The following is a 16,261-nucleotide window of genomic DNA, read 5'->3' on the forward strand; positions in this document are numbered from 1 at the left end:
TTATTTATTTCTGTACATAGAAATGTTGCCTGTAGCAGAGGCTTCCTCTTTTTAGGTAATTGAGGATTGCCTTAAGCATCCTATCATTTCTCTGCTGCTCAGTGCTAGAATGTGTGTCGTGCAACTTCTCCAGATAGTTCCTGAGTGCCCAGTGAAAAGCAAAAATAAAACACTAAGTGGATTCCTCCAACCTATCTGGCTTTTCTTGGGGCTTAAAATGTAGAGCTTCCTGTGCAAGAATCAATTGCTAAGACCATCTTTGAAGTCACAGTACAAAAAGGGGTGGAAAATAAAGGTAAAAGCATCCCTGTTTTGACTGTGATTGGCATTAGCAGGGAGTTGAGAGGTAATCAATTTTAGATTATCAATAAATGTCCTGACTGGCCATTTCTAGGATCTGCACACTAGGCAATCAAGAATCTGAATAAAAAAATCTGAACTTATGTTAAACCAAATTACTGTAGTTGCACTAGTTCAATAAAAACAGGAAATTCGGATATCATGATGTGGCCCTATCTAAAAGGACTATTATTTTCTAGATTTAAAATGTTCAGCCGGAGAGAAAAAATTATAAATAAAAAGTCTGTGCTCAAATTCATGATCGAAGACTCTGGGCACATGGCCATAAAGCCTGGTATATTTTACAGTTATATTGTGAATTTAATTACATAATTTCTTAACTGCCTTCCAAAATTGCTTAATAAAGATGCCTAAGGCCTAATGCTGGGCAGAAGAAAGGTAGATGGTGCTTCAATTCCCAGGCTTGGTGTCTGGGTTAAGACCATGAAGGATATAGAAGAGGAAGAAGGAAGAATGGTCCATGGGGTACATATTTGGCCAGGAGGACTGGCTTGGGTATATGAGTAGCCTTGGTAAACATGGCAAGTGATATCTCACAGTTATTAACAGGAACTACACAAAATAGTCTGTACAACTGTAGTGCTTTAAATCTTATTATAAATACCAAATCATTTGTGTCTTTCATTTGGTACCTTTATGATTCAAGTGTGGTATTAAAAATAAATAAAAAAATATTTACCACAACAAGGTGGCTTTAATTAGTTTTTCTGTCCATTGATTGAAATGGATTGGAAAGTACGATGGCAGAGGATACTCAGTAGGCCTGGCCCTTGTTCTTTTTAGAAAATGTCACATTGTGCTTTCAGAGATCTTTTTAAGAAGACAAAGGGAGGAACTGTTCCTGTAACATTATTAGATGTGGAAGTTGAAAGGCAGCCCGCTGCTCCCTGTGATGGTGCATGCCTAAATCCTCAAAACTCAACAGACAAGGCAGGAAGATCATAAGGCCAAGACCCAGCTCAGCTATCTAATGAATTTGATGCTATTCTAGGCTAAACTAAACCATGTCTCACTTCCACCTCAAATATTTCCATCAAGTGTGGATAGAAAAATTATCATATGAATACATATATTCACACATAGTCCTTTCTACTTTATGTTTTTATATGTGTATAACAGGATTGGGAATACAAGTAGAATCAATAATAGAATATTAAAATACATTTTGATGGGGGATTTAAGTGTACCTTTTGGGATTTCTCTTTTTCATCCGTATTTAATCATTTTCTTGATCAAACATGGATTCCTTGTGCAGTTTAATCAAAAGTACATGCTGTGACAAGTAGTATACACAAAAGGTGTGGCCTATAATGTCTTCTAATTTCATTCTAATTCCTATGGCTTTAAAAAACAGTTATTAAATAAACATTTGTGATGCAGATGCAAAGATCACATGTGGATCTGAAGGGTCTCTAGAAGGAGAAGGCCAAGAAAATATGCACTGAAAAAGATAAATCCTATAATGGCCAGCAAGAGATTTTGTCTTTTCATTAAGCAGCAGCAAAGCCTGCCTCATAATAAGGCATTGACTCTGCTTATCACAAGAAAAGCTTAGTAAGGTGAAAGCAGAGATTGAGAGCTGGTTTAAAAGCATCTGAATATGAGAAATAAATCAGAAGCTTGTAGAGCAGTTTTCAGCCTTGATGTCAGCAGTGTGATGAACAGTGAAGAGAAGAGACAGTTAGGAAAAAAGGTGACTTAGTGACATCCTTACTTCAGAAGATGAGCACATCTCTCGGTACATGGTGTGCAGTTACTGATCTAGTAATTGCTTTTTGCTGCTATATCTCCATTAACATCACCAGAAGCAGTGTGCTTTATTTGCCATTGACAGTAGTATACCTTTAGTGTTTTGACTTGAGGATATATTATGTTTAGATCAATGTGCCATAACTAAGGTAGAGGGGTCTTTATCATCTGTGTCTTCCAATAAATAAGATATTAATTATCTAAAGTGCACATTATATAGAAATTACCTAGGAGGCACAAGGTGTCAATTAATTTGTACTCATTGGTAACCCATAAGGGCATCAGAGGACCGAAAATAGATCCAACTAAAATGTAGTAATCTTCTAATTTAGTAAAATGCTCAGGAATCTATTGGTGTAGGGTATACAGAAACATTATTTCCAAGGTGTAATATAAGACATTGAACTTGGACATTCACCACAAGTAAAGAAGAACAACAGTGATCATATCAGGATTTTGGAGACACCACACTCCTCACTTGGATTTGTTACCCTAGCCAGTATAACAAGTAGCCCAGAAAACTGCTAAGTTTCTGTTGGGGTCTAAAAACAGGAGAAGGCTCTGTAATGGGACCAAGCTGCTTTGCAGGCTGCTCTACCAGTTTTATGGTCAGATAAGAATATTGTTTGGGGTCTTTGGAAGCCCCTTATTGTGTACTATATGTTTTGAATATTGGACCAATGTTCTACCATCATCAACTCAATTCCACTATTTTCCCTCTTAAAAACAGTTCTTGGCCTACTATTCCACATTAGTAGAAATTGAGCATGTTGAGTCAGGGGAATGTTAGTGATTCCCAAAAAAGGCACATACAGGAGCCAATTAGATGCAACCCACAACAGGGTGCTTTTTTATTAGACCTAGATCAGGTCCTCTCCCCCAGTGCACATAATGTTTTTGATGATGGGAGAACCCATAATGTCTACATGGGCAACCCTTTTTGGTAACCATCAAGCAGGGAGTACATGTGCAAGCATCTAATTGAAAATCTATTGTGGCCTTTAACATAATTGGCTGGTGCTAGGAGTTATATCATAAATGTAACTTCTGCCCCATCTGCATTGATGGTCATTAGGCAAAGGATGGGCCTGTAGACTTGGGATGCAGACTTGTTGCCAGGAATACCATGAGACACTGGTCTTGTTGAGGGTATAACCTGGAAACTCTAGCCTTGTTGGGGTTTAACCTACAGACTGGATTTAGGTTCAGGTTTGTTGGGGGCAACTTGGAATCTAGTGCTAGGTATCAGCCTGTGAGATTGCCTGAGTTAACAATTATGTGTGGTTCTCAAAAATGGAGTCTGACTATAAAGGATTTCGCATTTTTGTGAGGAATGGAAAAGCTGATGGTTTACCTTCTGTAGGACAAGACCTGTCACCACACTCACAAGAAATCAGGTGACAGTAGACTCCTGCTATCCATGATTTTATGGCACCAGTCTGGAGACCCACAAGGTCTCTTGTGCCATACATTGATTCTCTGATTCACAGTCAGTCTCAGGAATCAGATTCTTCCTGGGGATCTTCACAAGATGAGCTCACTGGAAGAAATACTTTAAAAGATAAAGATATTTTTAAATTAACATATTTTTCTCTGTATAATAATTCAAATATGTATATGTCATAATTTAAAGGACAGATATTTTTTCTTGTATTAATGAGGACTATGTCCAATGTGAATTACACCTTCTTATCTAGGACTTGTAAACTGTTTAAAATTAATTTAGAACCTTATTGGATACAGAATGTGTTATGAACTAGAATTTGGACAGGGATCAATGAGATACCATTCAGACCAGAATTGTATGTCCTTAAAAGTAGACAATAAAATTTAAAAATATATCCTTAAGTTACCTATTCCAAAGAAAGATTCAGAATCGTATTATTAATTTATATTTATTTTACCTATGTGGATTTATTGATTAAATGTATTTTCATTCTTTTATATACATTTTTAAGTCTAATGTCAAAAGGAACAAAATGAAATAGGGCCACATTAGCAATTTTAATTTACCTGTAATATACTTGTTATTATATACATGATATTAAATTCAAACCATGATCTCATGTGTATAGTCTATATGTAATAAAAGGGCATATTTTAAAACGCTATGAATTTGTGTTTATTGCTTGTTGGAATTCAATTTCCATAATTTTTACTGTCAAATGAAAATTTCACGTAAAGTCCTTTAGGAAACATAGCATTAGTCTGGGAAGAAACTAAACTTAACTGTTTAAAGCAGAAGAATACTGAAGGGCATTTTGTCTCAGAGGAAAATTAGCTGCAGAAATAGCTGACTGTGAGACCCAGCATAGGGTATCAAAAATGTTCATTGTTGGAATCAGTCTGTCTGGCTCTAGGCAACTTATTTTATAATTATCAGTTGGGTTCTGCTATTATCAATGTTTCCACTTCCTTTGTTAGTATCCAACTGAAAGACTAAAACTTTTTCTAGAGCTGGAAAAAGTATCCAGTCTCTGATTCTGACAGTTGTTTGGCTGCATTAGAGATATGTCTGACACCGGTCTGCTGTTTCAGGAAGTTTATGGTGTCATTCTCACAGATAAGTTTTCAGAGGAAGTCTGAGAATGAAAGGTCTCAAAAGAATCTCCTTCTCTGAGTTACTATAGGCAGATAGCCACTGTACCTAGAAAAACAAATTTGGAATAAGGGTTGAATTGAGATAAACTGCGAGATATAATTTCCTATCTGACTCTTTATGGTTTCCTTATGTCACCAGATTATAGCCCAATGGAAAATTACAAGAATATATAAAAATTCACAGCAGAATAGCTTTGGACTAGCCAGCTCCTGTCTTTGGGGAGGAAAAACTAATGGAATAAAATCATCACCTTCCAGGAATTATGATAAGCAGGAAAGTTCATTAGTTTCACAGTGGCTCTATTTCCAGTTACACACTCCTGGGAAGCCAGGCTCAAGTGTGCCTATTCCAGGAAATTTAACATCACTTTTCCATGACTCACTGAGCCATTCCCGGGACCACATCTTCCTTGCTGTTTTAGAGTGAGATGGAAAGCCATCCTTTTGCCTCTCGCTCATTTCTCTAAGATCCTTATTCTCACTCTCAAGTAGACTTCTCTTCCATCTTGCAGATAAAAATATGGGTGAACTTTCTAGGGACTAATTGAAAGCTCTGAGAGCAGTGGGTATTGCGGCATCACTGGTGATATCACAGGGGATTCCCTGAGCACTCCAGGATACACTAGAATGTTCAGAAAAGGGATTGTTTATGTCAAGGGGAATAGGCTTTTCCTTCCTGTTAATGCTCTCCCTCTACTGAACATGGGATGCTGAGGTGACCATCCAGGTAGACTCTCCTGGGACACAAATGTTGATCACCCCTCCTTTCAAAAGCCAGAGATCTCAGCCACTGATATTTGTCAGTTTCAGAACAATGGAAAAGTGGTGTGCTTTATTTCCAAATGTGTTAACTGTGGAGAACTGGGACAGGATGGAGAGAAGAGACAGCCCATCAAGTTGGTAGTTTAAGACTTGAGATGTCCACTTTCTTCCTAGGCTTTGGCCGCATGAATGTATTAGAAGGCAGTTCCTGGGACACCTTCAGCATGTGGAGATTCAGGATGGGAGGGACGTTCTCAGGATGGTCTTGCTTGGAGATGATGCCTGTGGACCGGGATCAGGAAACAAGATGACTCAGATCTGACACTCTGACAGAGAGACGAAAACAAAGGATATAACATATTCTCTGTGTTACATCCTCTGTCAGACTGTGAGATACACATGTCCCTAGACACTCACCACTGGATATGCATCCACATCTGTCAATGAATTTCAAATTCTACATGCCCCAAACAGCCCCTGTCTTGTCTCTTAACCTTAGAAATGTGCACAAAAATGTTTTAAAATTGAATATTTTCATGGAAAATATAGATAAAATGGTACACATACTATACATTTCTAAACTAATTGAAGTGTTAAGTAGAAACATTTTCTGATAAAATTGTAGATTTTCATTGAAAATATTTCTGATAAAATTGAAGAAATATATGGAAAAAATGTTCCAGCAAAGAAGGAGAACTACAGGCCAATATCCATTATGATGCAAAAATACTCAACAAAATTCTTGCCAATCGAATTCAAGAACACATCAAGATGATCTTTCACTATGATCAAGTAGCCTTCATCCCAGGGATGCAGGAATGGTTCAATATATGGAAATCCATCTATGCAATCCACTATTTAAAAAAAACCCAAAGAAAAAATCCGCATGGTCATTTCATTAGATGCTGAAAAGGCATTTGACAAAATTCAGCATTGTTTCATGCTAAAAGTCTTGGAAAAAGCAGGAACTCAAGGCCCATACCTAAACATTGTAAAAGCAATATACAGCAAACAGATAGCCTACATCAAACTAAATGGAGAGAAACTTGAAGCAATCCCACTAAAATCAGGGACTAGACAAGGCTGCCTCCTCTTTCCATATCTTTTCAATATAATTCTTAAGGTACTAGCTAGAACAATTAGACAACATAAGGACATCAAAGAGATATAAATTGGAAAGGAAAAAGTCAAACTATCACTATTTGCAGATGAGATGATAGTCTACTTAAGTGACCCAAAAAAACTCCACTAGAGAACTCCTACAGCTGATAAGTTCAGCAAAGTGGCAGGTTAAATGTCAACTCAAGAAATCAGTAGCCTTCCTATACCCAAAGTATAAGCAGGCTGAGAAAGAAATTAGGGAAATCACACCCTTCAGAATAGTCAAAAAATCAATATAAATATCTTGGTGTGACTATAAGCAAAGAAGTGAAAGATCTATGTAAGAAGAACTTCAGGTCTCTGAAGAAGTATATTGAAGAAGACCTCAGAAAATGGAAAAATCTTCCATGCCTGTGGATGGGCAAGATTATGTATTATAAATAAATAAATAAATAAATAAATAAATAAATAAATAAATATAAAAATAAATGAAAGAAAAAAGAAAGGAATACTCCCAAAGAATCAGGTGCAGTATATTCCAGTTCTGGAATCAGAAAAGACCTAAGCTCAGAAGTTCACATAAAAACACACTCAAAACACAAATATACACATAACTGAAATTACATAAATTTTAGTTCATTTTACAAAGAAACATATGGGAAAATTGGTTTCATTTTGTCCCATTATTTTTTCTTACATTGTAAGAATATTTTGTTTATTTACTTATTTATTCGTTTCTTTGTTTATTTAAGTTGACCTTCAATTAATTTAGACATATTTTATGCCTACCATTTTATATGGAAAATTGTCCATAATAATCTTCAATTTTAACTTGTTTTTTCTATATAATTCTTCAATTTTTTCATAAATATTTCCATGTAACTCTTTGATTTTTTTCATAAAATACTTCTACCTTCCTTGTCAGTTAATTTAGCCATGTATATATGTCTACTACTTTATCTGAATAATGTGCCATGAAAATCGTCAAATTTAATATGTGTTCCTGTATATTTCAATTTTTTTCAGATTTATTTTCCACTTAAATCATCAATTTTATCAGAAAATGTGTATACATCCTCCTTCAATTAATTTAGAAATATTCTTCAAGTCAACCAATTTATCCATATTATTTTCCATTATAACATTCAGTTTATCAAAAAATGTTTATAAATCCACTTTCAATTAATTTTGAAATGTTTTATGTCAAACTATTTATGTTATTATTGATGAAAAACATGAAATTTAATATTTTTTATATATTTCTTCAATTATACCAAACACATTTCAATGTAAGCCTTCTATTTTTTCACAAAATATTTCTAGTTCATTTCTGAATTAATTTAAAAATGTTTTTATGCCTAACATTTTATCTGTATAATTTTTAAAGAAAATTGTCAATTTTAATGTGAATTTCCATATATTTCTTCAGTAATTTAGAAATATTATCCATGTATCTTCAATTTTATCAGAAAATATCTTAATTCCCTTTTCAATTACTTTAGTAATATTTTATGTCTACCATTTTATTTGTATAATTTTCCATGAAAAATTTTAATTTTGATGTATCTTACTATATATGTCATAAATTTTGTGAGAAATATTTTCTGTGTCAGTAAATATATGCCATTCAAATTTAAATCAATTTAAAAATATTTGTAATATTTTTATCTGTGTAATTTTCACTATAATCTTCAATTTTAACATATGTTTCTGTTACATGTATTGATATATTTCATCAGTTTTATTAGAAGTATTGTTCATGTATCTTCAGTTTTATCAGAAATTGTTTATACTTTCCTCTTCAATTAATTTAGATATCTTTTAAGTCAACAAATTTATCTATATTATTTTCTAATATAATCTTCAATTTTGATATTTTTATATATTTCTTCAATTTATATGAAACATTTCCCTTTAAAATTTCGATTTTATCAGAGAAGCCCTGCAGCCATATTTGCTGTCTGCAGATACACAAAAGGATCACTATGTACTGTAACACCCTGAGCGTTAGATTTCTGGTGGTGCAAACCGCCAGGGGTCTGCCTGCACTCAGGAACTGAGCACGTAGGCAGCTTTTGTCTGCCAGCCCTCCGGGCTTGGGGCCCGTGTCCTGCCCAGGTAGCTGTGGAAGGAGAGAAGCCCCGCAGCCATATTTGCTGTCTGCAGGGACACAAAAGGATCACTAGGTACTATAACTCCCTGAGCTTTAGATTTCTGGTGGTGCAAATTGCCAGGGCTCTGCCTGCACTCAGGAACTGAGCACGCTTTGGTCTGCCATCCCGCCGGGCTCGGGGCCATATCCTGCCCAAGGAGCTGTGGAAGGAGAGAAGCCCCGTGGCCATACTTGCTGCCTGCAGGGAAACAAAAGGATCACTAGGTACTGTAACACCCTGAGCTTTAGATTTCTGGTGGTGCAAGCCGTCAGGGGTCTGCCTGCACTCAGGAACTGAGCACATAGGCGGTTCATCTGCAAGCCAGTCCATCGAAGGATTTGTGTCCTATGTGAGAATCAACAGAGGGAGTGACCCCCACCACAACTTCTTCCCTCCATAATAGAGCAGACAGAGAACCCCTGGTTGACCTTGACAACCTAAGTATAGCATTGCTTGAGGCAATACTGAGAAGGGCTCCAAAGACACAAAAGAGGAAGCCAGCGTATCTGTAATCTGTTCCAGAAGAAACCCAGTCATCCAGTGGTGCAGAGATAATCTTAAAGATCCACAGTAGGTTGAAGCACCAACCAGTGACAATAAGACCATCTAACCACTGGGAGAACCAGATGGCTAAAGGCAAACGTAGGAACATTACTAACGGAAACCAAGGCATTATGGCAGCATCGGAACCCAATTCCCCAACATTAGCAAGTCCTGGATACCCCAACACACCAGAAAAACAAGATTTGGATTTAAAATCACTGGTCGTGATGCTAGTACAGGAACACATGAAAGACATACTTAAAGAAATTCAGGAGAAAATGGATCAAAAATTAGAAGCCCTTACAAGGGAGACACAAAAATCATTGAAAGAAATTCAGGAGAATACAAAAGCCAATAAGGAGGAAACTCAAAAATCACTTAAAGAAATACAGGAGAACCTTGATCAACAGGCAGAAGTCATGAAAGAGGAAACACAAAAATCGCTTAAAGAATTAGAGGAAAACACAAACAAGCAAATGACAGAACTGAGCAAAAATTTCCAGGATCTAAAAACAGAAGTAGAAACAACTAAGAAAGCACAAAGGGAGACAACTTTGGGAAGAAATCGGGGACCATAGTCGCAAATCTATCAACAACAGAATACAAGAGATAGAAGAAAGTATCTCAGATGCCGAAGATACCATAGAAACCATGGACGCAATAGTTAAAGAAAATGCAAAATGCAAAAAGCTTGTAACCCAAAATATCCAGGAAATCCAGGACACAATGACAAAGCCAAAACTAAGGATTTTAGGTATTGATTAGAGTGAAGATTTACAACTTAAAGAGCCACCAAATATCTTAACAAAATTATGGAAGAAATCAGGGACCATCGACGCAAATCTATCAACAACAGAATACAAGAGATAGAAGAATCTCAGATGCCGAAGATACCATAGAAACCATGGACTCAACAGTTAAAGAAAATGCAAAATGCAAAAAGCTTGTAACCCACAATATCCAGGAAATCCAGGACACAATGAGAAAGCCAAATCTAAGGATTATAGGTATTGATGAGTATGAAGATTTACAACTTAAAGGGCCAGCAAATATCTTCAACAAAATTATGGAAGAAAACTTCCATAAACTAAAGAGAGAGATGCCCATGAATATTCAAGAAGCCTATAGAACTCCAAACAGACTGGACCAGAACAGAAATACCTCCCGTCACATAATAATCGAAACCCCAAATGTACTAAACAAAGAAAGAATACTTAGGGCAGTAAGAGAAAAAGGGCAAGTAACATATCAAGGAAGAACTATCAGAATTACACCAGATTTCTCACCAGAGACCATGAAAGTTAGAAGATCCTGGGCGGAGCTCATGCAGACTCTAAGAGAACACAAATGCCAGCCGAGACTAATATACCCAGCAAAACTCTCAATTATTATAGATGGAGAAACCAAGATATTCCATGACAAAACCAAATTTACACAATATCTTCCTACAAACACAGCCCTACAAAGGATAATAGTGAGAAAGCACCATTACAATGAGGGAAACTATACCCTGGAAAGAGCAGGATATTAAGCTTCTTTCATCAAACCCAAAGAGGATAACCACACACGTATAAAATTAAAAACAAAAATGTTAGGAAGCAATAACCACTACTCCTTGATATCTCTTAACATCAATGGACTCAATTCCCCAATAAAAAGACATAGACTAACAGACTGATTACGTAAACAGGACCCTACATTTTGCTGCATACAGGAAACACACCTCAATGTCAAAGACAAAAACTACCTTAGAGTAAAAGGCTGGAAGACAATTCTACAAGCAAATGGTCCCAGGAAACAAGCTGGAGTTTCCTTCAGATAAAATTGACTTTCAACTTAATGTCATCAAAAGAGACATGGAAGGTCACTACTTGCTGGTCAAAGGAAAAATCCAACAAGAAGAACTCTCAATCCTGAACATCTATGCCCCAAATACAAGGGCGCCCTCATTCATAAACTTTACTAAAGCTCAAAGTACACATTGCACCTAACACAATAATTGTGGGTGACTTCAACACTCCAGTTTCACCAATGGATCGATCAGGAAAACAGAAACTAAGCAGAGAGACAATGAAACTAATAGAAGCTTTGAACCAATTGGAGGTAACAGATACATATAGAACTTTTTATTCCAAAGCAAAAGAATATACCTTTTTCTCAGCACCTCATGGTACCTTCTCCAAAATAGATCATATAGTTAGCCACAAGACAGACCTCAACAAATATAAGACGATTGAAATAATCCCATGCCTCCTATCAGATCACTATGGAATAAAACTGGTCTTTAGTAACAGTAAAAACAACAGAAAGCCCACATACACATGGAAACTGAACAATACTCTACTCAATGATACCTGGGTCAAAAAAGAAATAAAGAAAGATATCAAAGATTTCTTAGAATTTAATGAAAATGAAGGCACAACATACACAAATCTATGGGACACAATGAAAGCAGTGCTAAGAAGAAAACTCATAGCTTTGAGTGCCTACAAAAATAAATTTGAGAGAGCTTACACTAGAAGATTAACAGAACAACAGAAAAACGTGGAACAAGAAGAAGCAAATTCACCCAGGAGAAGGAGAAGACAGGAAATCATCAAACTCAGGGTTGAAATCAATCAAGTAGAAACCAAGAGAACCATACAAAGAATCAACAAGACCAAAAGCTGGTTCTTTGAAAAAATCAACAAGATAGATAAACCCTTAGCCAGACTAAACAAAGGGCATAGAGAAAGTATCCAAATTAACACAATTAGGAATGAAAACGGAGGTATTACAACAGAAACTGAGGAAATTCAAAAATCATCAGATTCTACTACAAAAAACCTGTACTCAACACAACAGGAGAATCTGAAGGAAATGGACATTTTCTTAGACAGATACCAATTACCAAAATTAAACCAGGATCAAATAGACCACCTAAACAGACCCATAACCCGTAAAGAAATAGAAGGGGTCATAGATATGCTTCCAACCAAAAACAGCACAGGACCAGATGGTTTCAGTGCAGAATTCTATCACACCTTCAAAGAAGACTTAACACCAATACTCTTCAAACTTCCACCAACTGGAAACATAAGGAACACTACCCAACTCATTCTTTGAAGCCACTATTACGCTGATACCAAAACCACGAAAAGATCCAACTAAGAAAGAGAATTTCAGGGCAATTTCCCTTATGAATATCGATGAAAAATACTAAATAAAATTCTTGCCCACCAAATCCAAGAACACATCAAAGGATCATCCATCATGATCAAGTAGGCTTCATCCCAGGGATGCAAGTATGGTTCAAAATAAGGAAATCCATAAATGCTATCCACTACATAAACAAACTCAAAGAAAAAACCACATGATCATTTCATTAGATGCTGAAAAAGCATTTGACAAAATTCAGCATCCTTTCATGCTAAAAGTCTTGGAAAGGACAGGAATTCAAGGCCCATATCTAAACATAGTACAAGCGATATACAGCAAACCGGTAGCCAACATCAAATTTAATGGAGAGAAACTTGAAGCAATCCCACTAAAATCAGGGAGTAGACAAGGCTGCCCCATCTCTCCATATCTTTTCAATATAGTTCTTGAAGTCCTAGCTAAATCAATTAGACAACAGAAGGAAGTCAAAGGGATACAAATTGGAAAGGAAGAAGTCAAACTATCACTATTTGCCGATGATATGATCATATACTTAAGTGACCCTAAAAACTCTACTTGAGAACTCCTACAGCTGATAAACAACTTCAGCAAAGTGGCTGGCTACAAAATCAACACAAGTAAATCAGTAGCCTTTATATATTCAAAGGATAAGCAGACTGAGAAAGAAATTAGGGAAATGACCCCCTTCACAATCGTTACAAACAGCATAAAGTATCTTGGGGTGACTCTAACCAAACATGTGAAAGACCTATATGACAAGAACTTCAGATCTCTGAAGATGGAAATTGAAGAAGATCACAGAAAATGGAAAAACCTTCCATGCTCGTGGATTGGCAGGATTAATATAGTTAAAATGGCCATCTTGCCAAAGGCAATCTACAGATTCAATGCTATTCCCATAAAAATCTCAACCTAGTTCTTCATAGAGCTAGAAAGAGCAATTCTCAAATTCATCTGGAATAACAAAAAATCCAGGATAGCTAAAACTATTCTCAACAGTAAAAGAACTTCAGGGGGATTCAATATCCCAGACTTTAAACTCTACTACAGAGCAATAGTGATAAAAACTGCACGGTATTGGTACAATATCAGGCAAGCGGAACAATGGAATAGGATTGAAGACCCAGAAATGAACCAACACACCTATGGTCACTTGGTCTTCTCCAAAGGAGCTGAAAGCATCCAGTGGAAAAAAGATAGTCTTTTCAACAAATGGTGCTGGTTCAATTGGAGGTCAGCATGCAGAAGAATGCGAATCGATCCATTCTTACCTCCTTGTACCAAGCTCATCTCCAAATGGATCAAGGACCTCCACATAAAACCTGACACACTGAAACTAATGGAAAATAAACTGGGGAAGACCCTGAAGGACATGGGCACAGGGGAAAAGTTCCTGAATAGAACACCAATAGCTTATGCACTAAGATCAAGAATTGCCAAATGGGACCTCATAAAACTATAAAGTTTCTGTAAGGCAAAGGACACCGTCAAAAGAACAAAACGTTAACCAACAGACTGGGAAAGGATCTTCACCAACCCTAAATCCGACAAAGGGCTAATATCTAATATATACAAAGAACTCAAGAAAGTAGAACGCAGAGAAACAAATAACCCCATTAAAAAGTGGGGTATGGAGCTAAACAAAGAATTTTCACATGAAGAAATTCGGAGAGCTGAGAAACACCTTAAGAAATGTTCAACATCATTAATCATTAGGGAAATGCAAATCAAAACGACCCTGAGATTTCACCTCACACCAGTCAGAATGGCTAAGGTCAAAAACTCAGGAGACAGCAGGTGTTGGCGAGGATGTGGAGAAAGAAGAACACTCCTCCACTGCTGGTGGGATTGCAAGATGGTGCAACCACTTTGGAAATCAGTCTGGAGGTTCCTCAGAAAACTGGGCATATCACTTCCTGAGGACCCTGCTATACCACTACTGGGCATATGTCCACTGGATTCTTCAGCATGCAATAAGGACACATGCTCCACTATGTTCATAGCAGCCCTATTTGTAGTAGCCAGAAGCTGAAAAGAACCTAGGTGTCCTTCAACGGAGGAATGGATACAAAAAATGTGGTATATTTACACAATGGAGTACTATTCAGCCATTAGAAACAATGAATTCATGAAATTCTTAGACAAATGGATGGAGCTGGAGAACATCATACTAAGTGAGGTAACCCAGTTTCAAAAGACCAATCATGGTATGCACTCACTGATAAGTGGATATGAGCCTAGAAACTTTGAATACTTAGGACATAATCCACAAATTAAATGATGTCCAAAAAGAATGGAGGAGTGGCCCCTGGTTGTGGAAAGTCGCAGCACAAGAGTATAGGGGAATTCCAGAACATGGAAGTGGGAACGGGTGGATGGAAGAATAGGGGGACGGAAGAAGGCTTATGGGACTTACGGGGAGGGGGGACACAGAAAAGGGGAAATCATTTGCAATGTAAATAAAAAAAATAAAATAAAATAAGAAATGAAATAAAATATAATAAAGAAAATGTTTACCATGACTTAAATTAGAATAGTTTTTATGTCAGCCAATTGATGTATTATTATCCATGAAACTTGTCAATATTTTTTAAAGTTGTCAATTTTAATACTATTTTCTACATAATTCTTCAATTTCATCAAAAATACTTTCCATGTAAATCTTCAATATATCATAAAATAGCTCTTCATTTTTCAAATTATTTAACTATTTTGATGTGTTTTCTATATATTTCTACAAATTTATCTGAAATAATTTCCATTAATTTCAAGTTACTAGAAAATGTTTATATTTTCTCCTTCAATTAAATTAGAAATGTTTTTCAAGTTAGCCAATTTATCTGCCTTATTCCATGAAAATTGACAATTTTAACATTTTTCTATATATTGCTTCAATTTTATCAGAAATGCTTATAATTCACATTTAACTATTTTGTGATTTATTTATTGCTTCTTATTTTAAGTCTTAGTCTCTTTTGTTCCATTTCACCACCTTTTAAATTGTATTTTCTTCCATTTTTTCAAGTGATTTATTTTTGCCTCTCTCAGGGCTTCTACCTGTTTTTTTGTGGGTTTCTATATTTCATTAAAGGGATTATTTTTATCCTCATTAAAGACATTTGTCATCCTCATGAGGTAACATTTTAGGTTAGACTCTTGTTCTTATTGTATGTTTGGGTATCCAAGGTAGGAGAACTGGCTTCTGATTTGCCAAATTACATTGGCTTCTTTTGGTTATGTTCTCGCCGTTTTCTTTCACCACCTGGTCATTTCTCTTGTTAACCTGCCTGGGCCTCTCTGACTGAAGCAGGTGACTTTGGAGACAGGCAGCGCTGTCTCTGGTTAAGTCCGGCCTTCTGTGTCCATGCTTAGTGCAACTTTCATGTGTCCCCATGTCTCTAATTAAGGAAGACCTCCTGAAATCCAGGTTAGCTTTGGGTTCTTGGGCAGACATATTGATCTGCCCTGGTTTCAGGTGGAAGTGCAGACTGAAAGGACAGTGTGGCTCAGGAAGCGCCTGCTAGATACCACATCTGCTGGTCACTGTGGGGGTAAATAATGGTATGGGGGTAAAAAAAAAAAAAAAAGGTCCGGCCTGTATTTTTAGGTATGGAAGGCCACCTGTTTGACAGGTAGACTGTTAGGAGTTAGTGGCAAAACCAGTTTTTCATAAGTTCAGATAGTATAAATCCTTCAGGTATAAACTCTATATACAGTTCTCTCTATGAAATGAAAACAGATAGAGGCAACCTCATGGTCCACAAAGCACAACATGGAATCAGATAACTGATTTCAACAAGAAATAAAAAGAAAATAAACTGAAAAGAAGCTAT

The sequence above is a fragment of the Apodemus sylvaticus genome, chromosome 20, assembly GCF_947179515.1.
Source record: "Apodemus sylvaticus chromosome 20, mApoSyl1.1, whole genome shotgun sequence".
Classification (NCBI taxonomy): domain Eukaryota; kingdom Metazoa; phylum Chordata; class Mammalia; order Rodentia; family Muridae; genus Apodemus; species Apodemus sylvaticus.